A 17,507-nucleotide genomic window follows, 5' to 3' on the forward strand; every position below is an offset into this window, starting at 1 on the left:
ATTGTTAAAGTGCCTCAGGGATTATTTTTTAACAAATAACATCATATAAAAGCTGAAGATTTTATCATACAACTAAGAGCATTGCTTTGCTTCTTACATGGAAGCCTGATTATTTAGCCTATAGATTGAGGGCTTTATCTACTGAGTGCATGCTACCATTTTTCCTCCACCACAGTTAAAAGCTCACTATTTATACTTTACTATTCTTGAACTTTAAAGGCTGACATAAATTCCTTTGTGATCTTTATAACCATGAAGGTAGGTGAACTCTGAAGTTGTTTGATTCAACCATGAGTGGTTTTTCACCTCTTAACATCAGAAACCTTGAACTATATTTTGAAACAGTCTTAGCCTAGCTGGTGTGGTTGAGCATTGACCTATGAACCAAGAGATCATAGTTCAATTTCCAATTAAGGCACATGCCTGGGTTGCAGGCTTGATCTCCAGTGGGTGGCATGCAGAAGGCAGCCCCAATGATTCTCTCATCATTCATGTTTCTATCTCCAGCTCCCTCTCCCTTCCTCTCTGAAATAACTTTTAAAAAATAAAAAGAAACTGTCTTAGTCCACTTGGGCTGCTATAACAATACCATAGACTGGTGGCTTATAAACAATAGAAAATTTTTCTCACAGTGCTGGAGGCTGGGAAGTCCATGATGGTAGATTTAGTGTCTAGCGAGAGCCTCTTTCCTGGTTCATAGACAGTCATTATATTGCTGTGTCCTCACATGGTAGAAGGAGCAAGAAAGTTTTCTGGAGTCTATTTTATAAAGACACTATTCATGAGGGCTCAACTCTCCTGACCTAATTACCTCCCAAATGCCCCATCTCAAAATACCATTACATTGGGGGTTAGGTTTCAACATATGAATGAGGGAAGAGGGACACAAATATTCAGCCTATAACAGAAACTATTAAAAGCCAGTTTTAATTACCACTTGTAATATATCTAATCTTTGCAATTCATACTCAAAAGAGTTAAATCTATTAGTTTTAATTTTCCAGACTGATTTCTGTGTAAATGATTTTCCAAAATCTTCAAAAGTAGATTATTTCTTAGAAGTGGGCTTGGTGGTATTCTACTGTTTATTTCCATATCTGTCTCTGGGATGGCTTTTCATCCACCACCTTTCTTTTTTTTTAAATATATTATTGGTTTCAGAGAGGAATGAAGAGGGACAGAGAGAGAGAGAAACATCAATGATGAGAGATAATCATTGATCAGCTGCCTCCTGCATTCCCCACACTGGGGAATGAGCCCACAACCTGGTTATATGCCCTGACTGGGAATTAAACCATGACTTCCTGGTTCATAGGTTGACACCCAACCACTTACCACACTGGCCAGGCTAATCCACCATCTGTCTACCTATTTTTTTTTTTTACTTTACAAAAGGAGTAGGGCATGTGCTAGGGATTGGGAATGGCTGGGGAGAGGTCAGTGCGGGGGAAAGACTTATGTAATACATTTAACAATAAAAAAAATTAAATATATTATATATAATATACAATATGTATAATAAAATTTGCCATTTTTAACTATTTTCAAATGAACAGTTGAGCAGCATTAATTATTAACCATACCAACTTTTAAGCTTTTTCCAGAAATAACTTATTTGTGATTTTAACATAGCTTCTCTTTTTATATATTTTCTCTGCTTCTGTCATAGTTTAAACATATAAATTACGTTCTTGCTATAGCAATATTTTAGGTAGGGGTACAGTTTGTATTCTTCCATAAGACTCAATTTCTTATGGCAAATTTCTCATTTTCTTTAAGTATAATACTCTTTTTTTTTTTTTAAGTATAATACTCTTAAAATTCTGTTTCCTATAGCATAATTTTTTTACTTGTTTAAAACATTTGAGTTGGTCAGTACTAAGCTTACTTATTTGCAGATGGTTGGGTGAGTTTTAATTGGTGCGAATGAGTTTTGGTTTGACAGTCTAATCCCTTTACCTTCATGTTGTTCTAATAGTCATGCTTTCAGCTGATTCAGAAATGGCCATCTTGTACATGTGTGCTTTTTGCTTACAGCTGCGTAAAAGATGTGAGTGACTCTGTTTCAGTCCGTCACCATTACTAGAAAAATAACCTGTAAACTATAGAGATTTAATTTCTTGCTCTTTTATTGTCACACTTTGCCAAAACACTTCTTTGCGCCTCATTTATTTGTTCAGCAAATATTGAGCACTTGCTATGTGCCTGACACTGTTCTGGGTGCTGGAAAATAGACCGAAATCTCTCTGCCCTGTGGAGCTTACATTTCAGTGGAAGAAAAACAATAGAAAATTATATAGTGTGTTAGATAATGGTTAATACCATGGAGAAAATTAAGTGGGTTAGAGATTGGGGGTTGGGAGGCTGCCATTTTTAATTTGATGGTCAGGGAACACCTCCATGAAAAGGTAACAATTGAGTAAATATCTGAAGGAGGCGAGGAAGTGAGCTAGTTGGGTATCTATCAGAAAAGTCTTCCAAAGAATAGCAAATGCAAAAGCCTTGAAAGGGAAATTGGAATGCTCATACATTGCTGGTGGGAATGTAAAATGGTTCAGCCACTGTGGGGAAGAGTTTGGTAGTTCTTCAAAAATTAAACATGGAATTACCATATGACCCAGCAATTCCGCTTCCAGGTATATATCAAAAATAATTGAAAGCAGGGTGCTAGCTGGTTTTCCTCAGTGGATAGAGCATCATCCTGCAGACTGAAGGGTCTCGGGTTCGATTCCAGTCAAGGACACATGCCAAGGTTGTGGGGTTGATCCTCAGTAGGGGGCACACAGGAGGCAGCCAAACTACGATTCTCATCATTAATGTTTCTCTCCCACTCCCTTCTTCTCTGAAATTAAAAACAACAACAACAACAACAACAAACAGCCAAAACCGGTTTGGCTCAGTGGATAGAGCATCGGCCTGCGGACTGAAAGGTCCCATGTTCGATTCCGGTCAAGGGCATGTACCTTGGTTGCGGGCACATCCCCAGTAGGGGGTGTGCAAGAGGCAGCTGATCAATGTCTCTCTCTCATCGATGTTTCTAACTCTCTATCCCTCTCTCTTCCTCTCTGTAAAAAAATCAATAAAATATATATTAAAAAACAACAACAAATAATTGAAAGCAGGGGTTCATATTTGTACATACATGCTCATAGCAACACTATTCACAGTAGCCCAAAAATGGAAACAGCCCAAACATCACAACAGATGAAGAGATAAATAAATTGTAGTATATCCATACAATGAAATATTTAGCCATAAAAAAGGAAAAATAATAAAAGGTTACATATTATATAATTTCATTTATATGTAATCTCTGAATAGGCAAATCTATAGAGTCAGAAAGCAGATTGGTGGTTATAAGGGGCCAGGGGAAGGAGGGAATGCGGGGTGACTGTTTAATGAGTTGCAGCGTTTCTTTTCTCAGTGATGAAAGTGTTTAGGAACTAGATAGAAATGGTGGTTACACAACATTGTAAATGTATGAAATGTCACTGAATTGTTCATCTTAAGGTGTGGAGTTTTTTCCATTTTATTGAATATATTGGGGTAACACAGGTTAACAAAATGATACAGATTTCAGGTGCACCATTTCCAACACTGAATCGTTAGTTTTATGGTATGTGAATCTTGAACCAAAGAAACACTTAGCTGGCCCTGGCTAGGTAGCTAAGTTGTCCTGATATACCAGGGTTGCAGGTTTGATTCCCAATCAAGGCACATACAAGAATGAACTAATGAATTCATAAATAAGTGGAACAACAAATTGATGGCTCTCACTCTCTCTAATTTCGATTTAAAAAAAAAACATTGGCAAACTAGGAGTATGAAGGCAACCTCCTTAACCTAATAATAAAAATCTAAAGCTAACATAATGACGAGGAAAAGAAAAAAGGGGGCCTTGAAGGAAGATCATGCCTGACTCAAGGAATAGCAACAAGACTGATGATACTATAGTAGAGGGGGTGGGTTGGAGGAGAGAATAGTACAATATGGGGCCTGAGGGGTGATATGGACCATGTAGTATAGGGCCTTAAAAGCAATTGTACGGATTTAGCATTTGTCCTGAGATGGTAAGCCATTAGTGGATTTTGAGTAGATGAGTATTTTACACCTCAATGAAAAACAAAAATATAGTCTTAACAGAATCAGTGTAGCTGCTATCTTGAAAATAAGCTTCAGGGACCAAGGGCAGAATCAGGGAGATCAGTTAGGAGACTATTGTGTTAATCCAAGTGGGAAATGATAGGGGTTTGAATCACTAGAAAGACAACCCTAAGTTTAAATCCTGGTTTTGTATCTTAACTAGCCGAGTAGCCTCAAGTACCTTGCCTAAACTTGAAAAGCCTTGGCTTCCTTATCAGTGAAAGGTATCCTATATAATAAAGATGTAATATGCAAATGGTCATTACACCTTGAAGTAATAACCAACCACTTAACAACAGGATCATGGATCACCAGGAGGATGGGGCATCGAGGTACAAGTGGTGGTGGAAAGCTACAGGAGGGGGCAGGGCAGCAAGCTATAAGGGGAAGGCAGGGGACCAGAGGGAACTACAGGAGGGTGGGGCAGTGGGGAGAGAGCTACAGGAGGAGGCAGGGCAGCAAGCTGTGGGGGGAGCTACAGGAGGGTGGCAGTGAGCTACTGGTGCACGGATTCATGCACAGGGCTACTAATTTACACTAATAAAAGAGTAAGATGCAAATTCACTGTACCTTCAAGACAACCACCAGCCAATCAAGAGTGTGTATGCAAATTAATCCAACAAAGATGGCAGGTTAACATGCATATGCAGTTGCCAAGTGGCCATGGCAATGATGTAGGTATTCTGCACCACCCCAGTCGGTCTGGGCCTCTGAACAGCGTGGGAAACCAGAAAGGCGGTTCCAGCCGGAGCGAAGGTGGTGTTGGCAGCCAGAGGAAGGAAGGCCCATTCTTGCATGAATCTTCATGCATTGGGCCTCTAGTATATATATAAAAAGCCAGCAACCCTAATGGCCATAACAACCTTAACAACTGGTCATTATGATGCCTACTGTGGCAAGCCGGCCAACCTCACAGCCCTCCCACCTGCCAGCCTGCCCCTGATTGGAATCTCCCATCCTGACCAAGAGCAAGCTAACTGGCTAAATGCCCCCTCCCTTCACCCCAGCCAGCCCCACCTCCAATCAGCTTGCCCCACCATCATAGGCCCACAGCCCCTTCCCCTGGCCAGCCTGCCCTTGATCGCACCCCCCATCCCAATAGGAGGCAGAGGTGGCTAGCCAACCTCCTGCAGCCCTTCTCTGCACCTGGCCTATCCTAGATTGCCCCCCCCCACACTCCAATCAGGGGCAGGGCCAAATGGCCAACCACCCATGGCCCCTCCTCCAGGCTGCTGGCCCCTGATCAGACCCCTCCATCCCATTCAGGGGCAGGGCTGGCCGACCCACTTCCCACAGCCCCTTCCCATAGCCAGCCCCACCCCCGATCAGCCCCCACCACCCCTATTGGCCTGTGGCCCCTCCTCTAAACCAGCTCCACTTCTGATCACCCCCTCACACCAATCAGGGGCAGATCCCACCAGCCAATCACCAAAAGCCCCTCCCCCCAGCCTGCCTGGCCCTGATTGGCCAGCCAGCCAACCTCCTGCTCTCTCCTCCTCCCAACAGGCCTGGCTCTGATCCTCCCTGATTGGGGCCAGTCCAGCTGGACCCCACCCATACATGAATTCATGCACTGGGCCTCTAGTATCTATACTAATAAAAGAGAAATGTGTAGCCTTAGCTGGTTTGGCTCAGTGGATAGAATGTCGGCTTGCAGACTCAAGGGGCCCAGGTTTGATTCTGGTCAAGGGCATGTACCTTGATTGCGGGCACATCCCCAGTGGGGAGGGTGCAAGAGGCAGCTGATCAATATTTCTCTTATCGATGTTTCTAACTCTCTATCCCTCTCCCATCCTCTCTGTAAAAAATCAATAAAATATATTAAGAAAATACTTAAAAAAAAAAAAAAGAAATGTGTAAATTGACTGTCACTTTATAACACCCACAGCCAATCAGGAGTGATTATGCAAATTAACCTGGAAAATATGGTGGTGACCCCGCCCCCTGACCACTCCAGACCTCTGGGTAGCGCACCTCCTCAGGGCCTCCATGTCACACTCCTCACCTATCAACAGTCCTTGCAGCCTTCCTGTGGCCCAGCCCCTGGCCTCAGAGGCAACCCTCTGGTGCCTGAAGTCGTAGCTCCCAGTGTCTGTCATCTCCCTCTACCCTACCCCTGCCCTGCTGCTCTGATAAACAAAGCCCTAGAGTTGGAGCAGCCCTGCGAGAATGGATCCATGCAGGAGCCTCAGTGCACAGTTAGCGTGCCCTGGGAGCCCCGGGCCAGCCAATGGGCAATTGTGGCAGTCATGGTGACAGCGACAGGGGGCTCAGCTTTGTTTTGAATAGATGAAAGAGGCCACCTACACAGTAACCCAAATTATCAGATCTCCCTCCTCCCTATCTCACCAAATCAAGAAGGGAGAGGCAATGGGCATGGAAGGAAGGCAGGCAGGCGAAGCTCGGAGGGTGGAAGAGGAAGAGGAAGAGGATAAGGAAGGGGACCAGTTGCATCCCACTCTCACAATGGGAATGTGAAATGCACTAGGGCACCCAACCTTTCCAGTCATCCCCGCCTGCCTCACTCTCCCCACCTCTTCCCCTCTGCACCTCCCCAGGAGCACCGGCGCTGCACAGAGGAACTCTCCGGAGAAGGGGGGCAAGGAAGAAGCAGCACCGGATTGCACAGGGCTTGCCACCACTGCTGCTGCTGCACAGGCTGCCAGAGTGAACCTGCCACGTGCCAGTAGCCAGGGGAAGGAATGCCTATTCTTGCACAAATATTCATGCATCAGGCTTCTAGTATATCTAAAAGCCTAGTATGTAAAGTGTCCCCTCAGGAGTCTGACAGACTTGGAGTTTGATTGCTAACTATGATGTGTGCTGACCATCAGGGAGTGGCACGGAATGAAAGAAGGCCCCAGCTGGCGGCTAGCAGCCGATAGGGACCCTATCCATGCATGAGTTTTGTGCACTGGCCTCTAGTGTAATGATAAGGACCACAGACAATGTATGATAAATATGTAGGTAGATACCGTGTTTCCCTGAAAATAAAACATCCTTCGAAAATAAGACCTACTTACAGGTTTCCTTCTGAATGAAATATAAGGCATCCCCCCGAAAATAAGCCCCCCCCAGGCTCTGTCTCAGAATGAAAATTAATTTACCGTAAACTGGACGCTAGAGCCACCCCGACTGGCGTCTAGCAACCAGTGACATTACTCGGAGTCCTGATGTCACTGCTGTGTGGAGGCGGAGCTGAGGTCAGAGTGAGCGGTGAGTGCAGGGCAGGAAAGAGGAGGAGACTTTCGCAGATGCGTGTAGAACAGGAGGATTAGAGCGGACGGGATGCGGCAAAGGTGGTCAGTGCTGGTCTGTCTCTGGTCTACCTGATGCTTGCGGCCGCCCTCATGATGACTGAAGTTCTCAGTCAGTGGCAGACCCTGCTCCAGCCCAGATCCAGGCCCCAGCAAGCCCAGTGACAGTCCCCAGGCAGGCCCCAGGGCGTAAATGTCTGATAAAGGGGTAGGGGGGATGTCTGTTGAAGGTGTTCAGTAGCACAGGGATGGGGGGAGGGAGATCACTTAAAATGACACAGGAGGATCAGAGGGGGCAATCAAAATGACACAGGAGGATCAAAAATGGTAATCCCCCCTCTGATCCCCCTTGTGTCATTTTAAGTGATCCCCCTCCCCCCACCTTGATACCCCAATTCCTTTTTTTTACCCCTAGAAATGAGCGCAAAAATAAAAAGCTACTCCGTGGAGTACAAGAAAGGAATCGTGGAAGACTCTTGGGGCCAAAATCTTACTGATTCCTGCAATGAAATGTTGAGTATCCGATTGGTCCGAAAATGGGGAGCAGAGTATGGTAACCTCATTGAACAAGTGGACAAGGGAAATGCTAAAAAGCGCAAGTGTGGATCAGGTCAGCAACCATTATTTTCCGAGCTGGAAGACCTGATCTGTGAATGGGTTGTTGACAGGGGAGCAAAGGCTTTGGTTGTGAATAGGGCTCAGATTCAAGAATTTGCCCTTGCAATGGCACCACAGTTTGACATAGCCCCCGAAGACTTCAAAGCATCACAACACTGGCTGGATAATTTCCTTCAGCAAAGTGAACTGTCTTTAAGATCTACCGGTACAACATTGTTTAGGTTGGAAGATACTCAAGTTATTAAGTGAGCACTTGCATTCAAGTCCTTTATTGATGATGCTGACTTCTCTAAATACAATCTTTCCAACATGATTGCTATGGATGAAACTGCAGTATTTATGGGCCAATCATCTCAAACAACAATTGAACAGCAGGGTGCCTCCTTAGTGTACATTCCCTCCACTGCTTACGAAAGTGTACGTGTTTCCTGTATTTTGGCAATTCATCTGGATGGCACTAAAATCCCACCTTTAATCATTTCTAAGGGCACGAAGGAAAAGATTGAACATGTTTTGGGCGTTTTTATTCTTGAAACTGAAAAAGCCTGGGCCACACAAGCAGCTATCAGGAAGTGGGTCAATTTAATGCTGCCGCATGTTATGCAAGGGAGCCAAAGAGGTCTGCTAGTCTGGATGCAGCCAGCACTCACCGCGTTAAAGACATGAAGACATTTCTTCACGAAAGAAAAATAAATCAGATAATGATTCCCGCAGGAATGACAGTCTATCTCCAGACTCTTGATATTGCAATAAACAAGCCATTCAAAGACAATTTGCGCATGGAAATTAATGACTACTTTGAAAATAGAATGGAGAGAAATCAGCGTGGAAACTTTGTGAAACCTAAACTGCAAGAAGTTGTGACTTGGGTGAAAAATTCATGGGAGAAAATCACTGACAGTTGCATTGCAAATGCACTGTGAGCAGGCTACCTTGACAAGAAGTACTCATTTAAAGACAGTGCTATTGCTAAACATGAGAGATTTGGTCCACTGATTCTGAAAGAAATAGAGTCACAAGAAATTCGCCAGGAAATTCAGGAATTGGATTGTTATGATGATGTTCCAGAAGATGATGACATAATTGTCATTGAATGAATGAATAAATTCTTGATACTGTAGGATTCACAGTTTGTCTGGTTTGTGTTGACAACTAACGTATACAGGTAATAAATTTCCTTTATTTTCATTTAACAATAAATGTGTACTGTATTCTTCTTCATGGAAAAATAAGACATCCTCTGAAAATAAGACCTAGCACATCTTTGGGAGCAAAAATTAATATAAGACACTGTCTTATTTTCAGGGAAACAGGGTAGATAGGCAGATAGATAAAATTTGGTACTGGCCTGACAAAAGTAGGGACTCAAGTGCTGCTGCTTACACTATTACCACTAATGTTAGTGCTCTTTATGCTGCTATTCCCACTGTTATTGCTATCCTTGCTGTCACTATTACCACTGCTCAAAGGAGACCCTGGAAACTACACAGCAGTGGAATCTTCTCATTGACAGTTTTCATGGCAATCCATCAGCACTGTGGTTATCCATAACTTTGGCTTATAGTCCCCAGATCTTGCAATATATTCCTCCAAACTTCTGGATGGATTGCATTTTATCACAGTGCTTCAATTACATGTGTTAGAAGTCTCTAAAGTTGTAAATGAGTCTAGTCCTGGCTTTTCCTGTCTAAAGACTATGAAACAACACTGCCTTGCTGAAAACTAGTACAAAATCAAATCTTCTTTGGAGGGAAGTATTCCTTCTGCGACTAGAGGACCCCTTCTTTACTTTTTAGTAATTATTACCAGGAATTCATTTTCAGAAATCATGGTCACTTATCCAATAGTATGAATTTTATGAAAAGTATAATTGTAAATACCAACAATAAAGTGGCCTTGCTTTTTGTAGGACTTTATAACATTAGAATAGAAGGAATGTTTTAAGTTGTACACATTTATTTTTCCTAATAAAATATTCACAATATAATGGTATATTTCTCTCTAGAAAATCTTCAGAGTCTCAGAGCATAAGAATCCTTAAATAAATTAGTAAATATATCAAGCTTAGAAAACCAGGCTATTTAACCAATTGTCTGTGTCTGTTGATTAAATCAAATGCACTAAAGACCACAATTTGAAGGAATTTTTAAAAGTTAATTTAGTTCTCTTGTGACTTTCAAGTGGCTTTATGGCCAAATTACCTCAGTTCTGAATAATTTAAAAGAAAAATATATTCAACACAGCTTTATTTTTAAAACTGAATGATCAGGAGAAACGTGAATGGTCTTCTGTATCTGTTTCTTCCTAGTGTCCTCCTAGGAGGACGGTTTGCTCATCAGGGGCCAATCCCCAGGTTCAGCCTGCATCTGAGATAATAGTGATTTTATCAGCTTAAGCCCTCACATCTAGCATCAGCTGCCAGCAAATCTGCTACTTAGTCCTGAATGCAGCAGAGGTGGAGCACTTAATTTCAAGCCCAAGAGTACATCCTCCTCTCAAGCTTGAGAGAATTAGAGAAAACTGTTAGCATTGTGGTCCTAGCTCTCCAGTTAGACCTGGATTATGTCTGCTTTAACACTGGCCGGCGGTATGACCATAGGCAAGCTGCTGTGACCATTCTGTGCCTCAGAGGTTATTATGAGGAGTAAGCATGATAGATAGTCCATCATAAGCATATAACAGAGGACAAAGCAGTTCATAGTCAACAATAAATGTGAGCTGCCTTTCAGCGTCATTACTTCAGTTGGAGGTAGAGAGGTTGAAAACTAGGGTAGGTCTGATATCCTCCCATTCTAATGATCTCCCTGGAAGGGCAAGCAGGACCCAAATACCTGGGGGTACCCCCTTCCCTTTATCTGAAGCATTGAGGTTTCCACCTGGTATTGGAGGGTAAGGATCAGCAGCCCAGCTTTTGTATCCCTGCCTTCACCTGATACTTTAAAAGTAAATGTGGCCGGGACGGGTTTGGCTCAGTGGAGAGAGCGTCGGCCTGCAGACTGAAAGGTCCCGGGTTCAATTCCGGGCAAGGGCATGTACCTTGGTTGCGGGCACATCCCCAGTGGGGGATGTGCAAGAGGCAGCTGATCGATGATTCTCTCACATCAATATTTCTAACTCTTTATCCCTCTCTCTTCCTCTCTGTGAAAAATCAATAAAATATATTTAAAATAAATAAATAAATAAAAGTAAATGTGGGCGGGAGGTTTGAAACTCAGCTTTAATTGAGGCTGCAGCTGTTGTGTGCCAAAGTGGAGTTAGGGCCCGGCATACCCTCCTCCCCCCGGGCTGGGCCCTGCCCTACCCTCTTCCTCCAGATTGAGATGGGCTTAGCCAAGAACGTTCCAGTCACTCTGGTGCTGCCTCCACTGCACAACAAGCTTCTGGCTCGAGTGGTGGACCCGAGTTCACCCAGTGCCGGCATTATGCGCACTCCCATCCAGGTGGAGAGCTCTCCACAGCCAAACCTAGCACCCCTAGCATCAGGAGAACAGCTAGAGGATCCTAACCAGGCCCAGGACTCAGATCCCTGCTCTCCTACCCTTGGCATTGCACGGGCACCTATGAAGACCAGCAGCAGAGAGCTCACAACCCTACTGGTGAAAGAGCTGAGTGAAGAATTTGAGGCAGAAGCCCCCAAATCAAATCTTCCCCCAGAGTCTGTTCTAGAGGTACCTTCATCTTCTGACATGGACTTGCCTCTGGGCCCCCAGTGTTCCCTTGAGGACCAGATACCTCATGGGAGCCAGACTGAGCTCCCCTCCAAGCAGCTGTTTTCTGAGAAAGAAACAGGACAGCACATGAGAGACCCTGAGACGCTTAGATCTTCAAGTTCTAAGCGAAATAGACGGAAACCAAGGGCAAGACACTAGGGAGATCTCCCCACAGGATGACTACTCCCCTGGGACTCTGACACTACGACAGGTAAAGGGAGAGGGGTAAGCGGCCTTCTTCCCTGAGTGAAAACGTCAGGGAAGGGGCCATTCTGGGAACTGGATGACTTCTGAGAAGCGGAGGACAAGCGTGGGAACAAGGTCAGGACTGTGACAAGGATAACCAGCACTTTGCGTTGGTAGAGAACTAGGCCATGGGTGGCCCCAACCCTGGGTTCACCAGGGTCTAGCGATATTCCGAGTCCTCCCGCCCTTTCTTTTCCTGGGAGATTAGAAAGACTCATTTTCTTCGACTCCCCCTAAACTACCAGCTCTGGAACTGATAGCTTTCTTTGTGTATTATGTGTTTCTTATATATTAAAGGAAGTAATTTTTTTTTAAAGTAAATGTGGTGGGTTACAGTACATACTTTATCACTGGGAAAGGGGTTAAGTACCAACCACAGAGTCAGTTCAGGCCATGAGGTCCTTCTCTCTAATTCAACTGCTTCATGGCTTGGAATCTTCCTTTACCCACAGTGGTCTCTCTTAAGACTCCAGGGCTGCTTACCTACCCAGCTTCAAAATCTACCTCCCTGGGCAGGCGAAGTGCTTCTCAATGTCCCCTTCCCTCCCTGCTGCCCTGTTCACAGATTGCCCTTGGGAGAGAGAGTAAAGCCCCAGTGATTGGACATCAGTAGCTAATAAGAGTAGCCTTAAACATGAGATCTATCCTCAACACATTTTAAGTTCTTTTTTTTTAGTATTGTAATATATTTTTTAAATTTTCAACATAAATACAATTTATAAATATAGTAAATAAAAATTTATGTATAGTATTATTTTATTCTTTGGCATATTTCTCATCATTTTAAGTTCTTATCATAAAAAAGGGGGGTGGCCCTGGCTGATGTAGCTCAATTAGGCATTGTCTTCTGTAGTGAAGAGTTGCCAGTTCAATTCCTGGTCAGGGCACATGCCCAGGTTGCAGGCTTGATCCCCTGTATGGGGCGTGCAAGAGGCACCCAATTGATGTTATTCTCTCACATTGGTGTTTCTCTCTCTCTCTCTCTCTTTCTCTCTCTCTCTCTCTCTCTCTCTCTCTCTCTCTCTCTCTCTCAAAAAAAAATAAATAAATTTAAAGATCTTTTTCAAAAAGGGGGTGGTATAAAAAAATGTTTGGAAGTGATGGATACTGGTATGTTTATAATCCTGATTGTGGTGATGGTTTCACAGGTGTATACATATGTGCAAACTCATCAAACTGTATACATTAAGTATGTTCACTTTTTTTAATATATTTTATTGATTTTGTACAGAGAGGAAGGGAGAGAGATAGAGAGTTAGAAACATCGATGAGAGAGAGTCATCGATCAGCTGCCTCTTGCACACCCCCTACTGGGGATATGCCCGCAACCAAGGTACATGCCCTTGACCGGAATCGAACCCGGGACCCTTCAGTCCCCAAGCCGACGCTCTATCCATTGAGCCAAACCAGTCTCGGCAAGTATGTTCACTTTTTATATCAATATATTACTTATACCTCAATAAAGAGATTTGGTTTTAGAGTAGTAACCCTTCTAATTCCAGGTGTCTAAATGCCCAGACTGGGACAGGATTAGCTCCTTCTCTATGGCCTTCCATCCCAGGAAATAGTCAGTACAAGTCAGAAAAACTCCTACAGGGAAACACCCTTTTCTACCAGCAGAGGGCGCACAGCAGACATGCAATCTATTGAATTACCAATCTTGTGTCTAGTGTCCAGAGTTGTCCTCGCAGTGTAGAGGTCTTTATATTCTGCTTAGCTCTTCGCTTGTCTCTCATGGTTAAGAGACTCTTGCTTACTAGTTTTTAGATGAATGGCCTAAGACATTTGGCGTGACTGGAAGGAACAGTTTTATTTCTCTAAAAAGTATCTGCCTTACCAGCCTGGGCTTTCATAGTTTCTGAGACCGTTAGTTTTGAAACTGTGGCTCAGGAATGGTAGTTTCTTATTTTTTAATTTTTAAAAGTGTATTGGCTTGAGATAGGGGCAGAGAAAGAGGGGGTGGAGACATAGAGACAGAGACAGACCTGCGGGTACCTTATAATCAACTATGAACATTTTAAAAATACAAATTCTTGGGCCCTGCCCCCAGATCTAGTATATAGTAGATCAAAGTGTTCAGGGCTCATGCTCCAGAAATCCGTACTTTATTTTTTTAAATATATTTTATTAATTTTTTTTTTTTTTTTTTTTTTTACAGAGAGGAAGAGAGAGGGATAGAGAGTTAGAAACATCAATGAGAGAGAATCATCGATTAGCTGCCTCCTGCACACTCCCTACTGGGGATGTGCCCACAACCAAGGTACATGCCCTTGACCAGAATCGAACCCAGGACCTTTCAGTCCGCAGGCTGACGCTCTATCCACTGAGCCAAACCGGTTTTCGGCTGTACTTTAATAAGTTGCCAACTGACTTCATGCTGTCGGCTGTGAATTAGCATTGGGGAACTACTTACCTAGGGGAATCCCTGGGACCCCTATCTCAGTCCTGCTACTCCAGCGCCTGCCCTTAGGGGCATTGACAACCAAGGAGACTTGGAGTCAGAACAAGGTTTGAAACCAGGGAAGCCTAGACCATTCCTTCCATATAAAGCAAGACCCCTCCTAGTGAGGGAATGAGGGACAGTGAGTGGAAGGAGATCTCTAAGCTAAGGCAGCAACTCTGTCCCCTCAGGTGTTACAGGAGAATAGCTGCCCTCTTTTTACATCTGCCACTCAAAGTTGCTGGAGAAGCTGAGCCTTGCTATTGAGGGGGCTCTCGGCAGGTCTCCACATTCTCCATCCTCACCCCACACATACTCAGGATGGGCTGCAATCAACTTCAATGCGGGGTGGGCTTCTCCAGCTGTTCTGGGCTGTGTCTCCCTCCCAGGCACTGCTCTAGCTGGTGGTGCTCAGAATAGCATCTGTTTTGGGCTCACTAACTAAAGGATCCTGCTAAGATAGTTCTCAGCTGCACTGAGTTTGGCCAGACCAAGTCCACAGTCTGAATCTGGGAACCTGAGCACAGGTACTAAGGGGTAGGGGGGGACAATGACAAGATCCTATAGCCCCTAAGGCTGAGCAGCAGAGTCTGCTGGCTGTATGGCTCCCAGCTATTGTCCAAGGCAAGGACATTTTAGGAACTCCTTTGGTCTAGAGCTGTCACTTCTATCAGCCACTTGGGCTTCTTGTAGGTATCTGGTCAGGGACATCCCATTTGAGGAGGAATGTCCCAGTCTTGTATATTGAATGTCATACTCACCTAACCCCATGGGTCAGAGGGACTAGTCTGAGTCAACCTGTAATCCCTTAAAGGGTCCTACAACTTAGAACTAGCTGGAAAGACAGGACGATATACAAAGATCCTAGTCGTGTAGTAAGACAGATCTTGCTTCATCAATTACTACCCTGGACAAGCCATTAAATCTTTCAGTGCATCCATATTCCTATCTGTAAAATGGAAATCATCATTCCTACCTAATGGGGTCGAAGAAGCATTAAATGAGCTAGTGAACAAATGTAACATGTTTTAGCACTGGGCCTGGCACATAATAGGCATTCAATTGTTAGTAGTTATTTATCGGGTCCTGTCTCTGTAGCACCAATGAAGACTCAAGGATACAGGTCTGTAAAGAGAAGAGGAGCTATAGACAAGAGCTTTTGGCCAACATGGATTCTTCCAGAGAGACCTAACGAAGCTGAATGAGGAACCCGGAAGCACCCTGATTCCCTTGAATACCCTTACCCCTCACCACCTTCATAGCATCAAGGGTGTCATGGTTCTCTGGCCTCAGGAGTTCCTTTCCTCTGGGTGCACCCTGGGTACAGCCCATTCCCAAATCCTCTTGCTCAATCTGAGGGGGGCCTGAATGCCACTGTGTGGGTAATAGCAGGATGTTCTGGGGGAGGGAGAGTGAGCGGAGCCCTGAGATTCTTGGGATCCCTGGGGCCACAGTGGGGAGTCCTGGGACCTCTTGCCTATCCCCAGGCACCTGAGGAAGAATACTGTCATACTGCAGGAAAAGACAGGTTCAAGCAGATGAGACACAGAGAATAGAAGCAGGTAAGATTGGTGGGTGCCCGCTATTCACAGCAAACCTACCAGAGCCTTGGCAGGACCAAAGGTAAAAATCTGGGAGAAGTTTTCAGAGTCTATTTTTTAAGGTAAGGGACAGCCAGCTTGGAAGTTGCACCCTTGCAGCCCAAATACAGGAGACACCCAGGAAGGGGTGTCTATTTCTCTTGGAGATGCTATGAGAAGTAGAAGTGTTACCCTCTTGCAGGTCAGCAAGAGAACTGAATATTTCCCAAGACTACTGAGTCTAGTTGATACTTAAACCTTGCACTGGCTTCTCACTGCATTTAAATAAAACTTAAACCTGGCATTACCTACTTCTTTGCCTAATCTTCCACATTCTCTTCCTTTCTTGCTCAGCCACCCTAGTGTTCTTTCTGTTCCTCAAATGCACCAACCTCACGTCTGCCTCAGGACCTTGGCATCTACTGTTTCCTTTGGGGTTCTCTTCTCCCTGACTTCACAGTTGGTTGCTTTTCTTCATTCAGGCCTCAGTTTAAATGTTATCTCTTCAGAGATGCTTTTTGTGACCACTCTACTTAATATGTAGCCGTCCCGCCACCTTCTTCATTCTCTAATTACCATTATGGCCCTTAGAGTCCTTATTACCCTCTCAAATTATCTCATTTATGTGTCTCAATTCTGATTTAGTGTCTGTCTCCTTGAAGAAAGCAGGACTTTATTTTGTTGACTTAAGTACCCCTAGGGCTTAGAACAGTGGCACATATCGATAGTAAGTGTCCAGTATATGTTTGCTGAAAGATGTCAGAGGTAATTCAGGTCTAGAAGTGACAGTCCTGGTTAGAGGACTTGAAATGTTGTCATCTTGACCCTGTCACAGCACAAAGGTGCCCTGTCCAAGACAGGCCAGAACCCAGACTGAAATGTACCCATTAGAACGGACAAGTATACATTCAGCCCCTGAGAGGTGGCCTAGCTCTGCAGGCAGGTCATAAGAGCCAAGTAACACAACAACGGGAGTTCGTGTCCTCGGCGAGGAGTCAGCATCTAAATTCTGAGACAAGTCCCTAGTGTATTCCGTGGGGAGAAGTATAGCTGTGAGGGTTTCAGAGGACAGTTCACCAACAGACAGTCCAGCCCCTTGGGTGAGATTCAGGGGCTGGGCATTAAGGGAACAACTAGGAAGAAAACAGCCCTCACTGAGATACTAAGAAGACCCCAAAGACTGGGATCCAGGCACAAGCCAAGTAATGAGAACCAGCCTGGGGGCTAGGCTGAGACCGAAGCTGGGTGGAGATGGAAGTGGGATGGGGAATTAGCCATATAGGAGAAAGAGAGTTGTAGGGACAATCATTCTGGAAAGACCAAACAGGCTATTTGTTTGGGTGGGAAGTGCATCTGGGATGTACCTATTCTTTGCTGGCAAGGGGCAAGGGGCAGACCTGCCTTCACCTACCAGAGAAATCACCTACCAGAGAAACATGCTAAGGGGCTGCCTAGGATTCTCTCTCCACAGGCTTCTGACAACAGAGACACATTAAGGAGCATCCCCCCAAGT

At 44.4% G+C, this 17,507-nt stretch overlaps 1 pseudogene; it reads left to right on the forward strand.

Moving 5' to 3' along the window:
- Positions 1-11,220: 11,220 nt before the first annotated feature.
- Positions 11,221-12,565, forward strand: LOC118722023 (annotated as a pseudogene).
- The last annotated feature ends 4,942 nt before the right edge of the window (positions 12,566-17,507 follow it).

Source organism: Pipistrellus kuhlii, unplaced genomic scaffold (assembly GCF_014108245.1).
Source record: "Pipistrellus kuhlii isolate mPipKuh1 unplaced genomic scaffold, mPipKuh1.p scaffold_m20_p_19, whole genome shotgun sequence".
NCBI classification, from domain to species: domain Eukaryota; kingdom Metazoa; phylum Chordata; class Mammalia; order Chiroptera; family Vespertilionidae; genus Pipistrellus; species Pipistrellus kuhlii.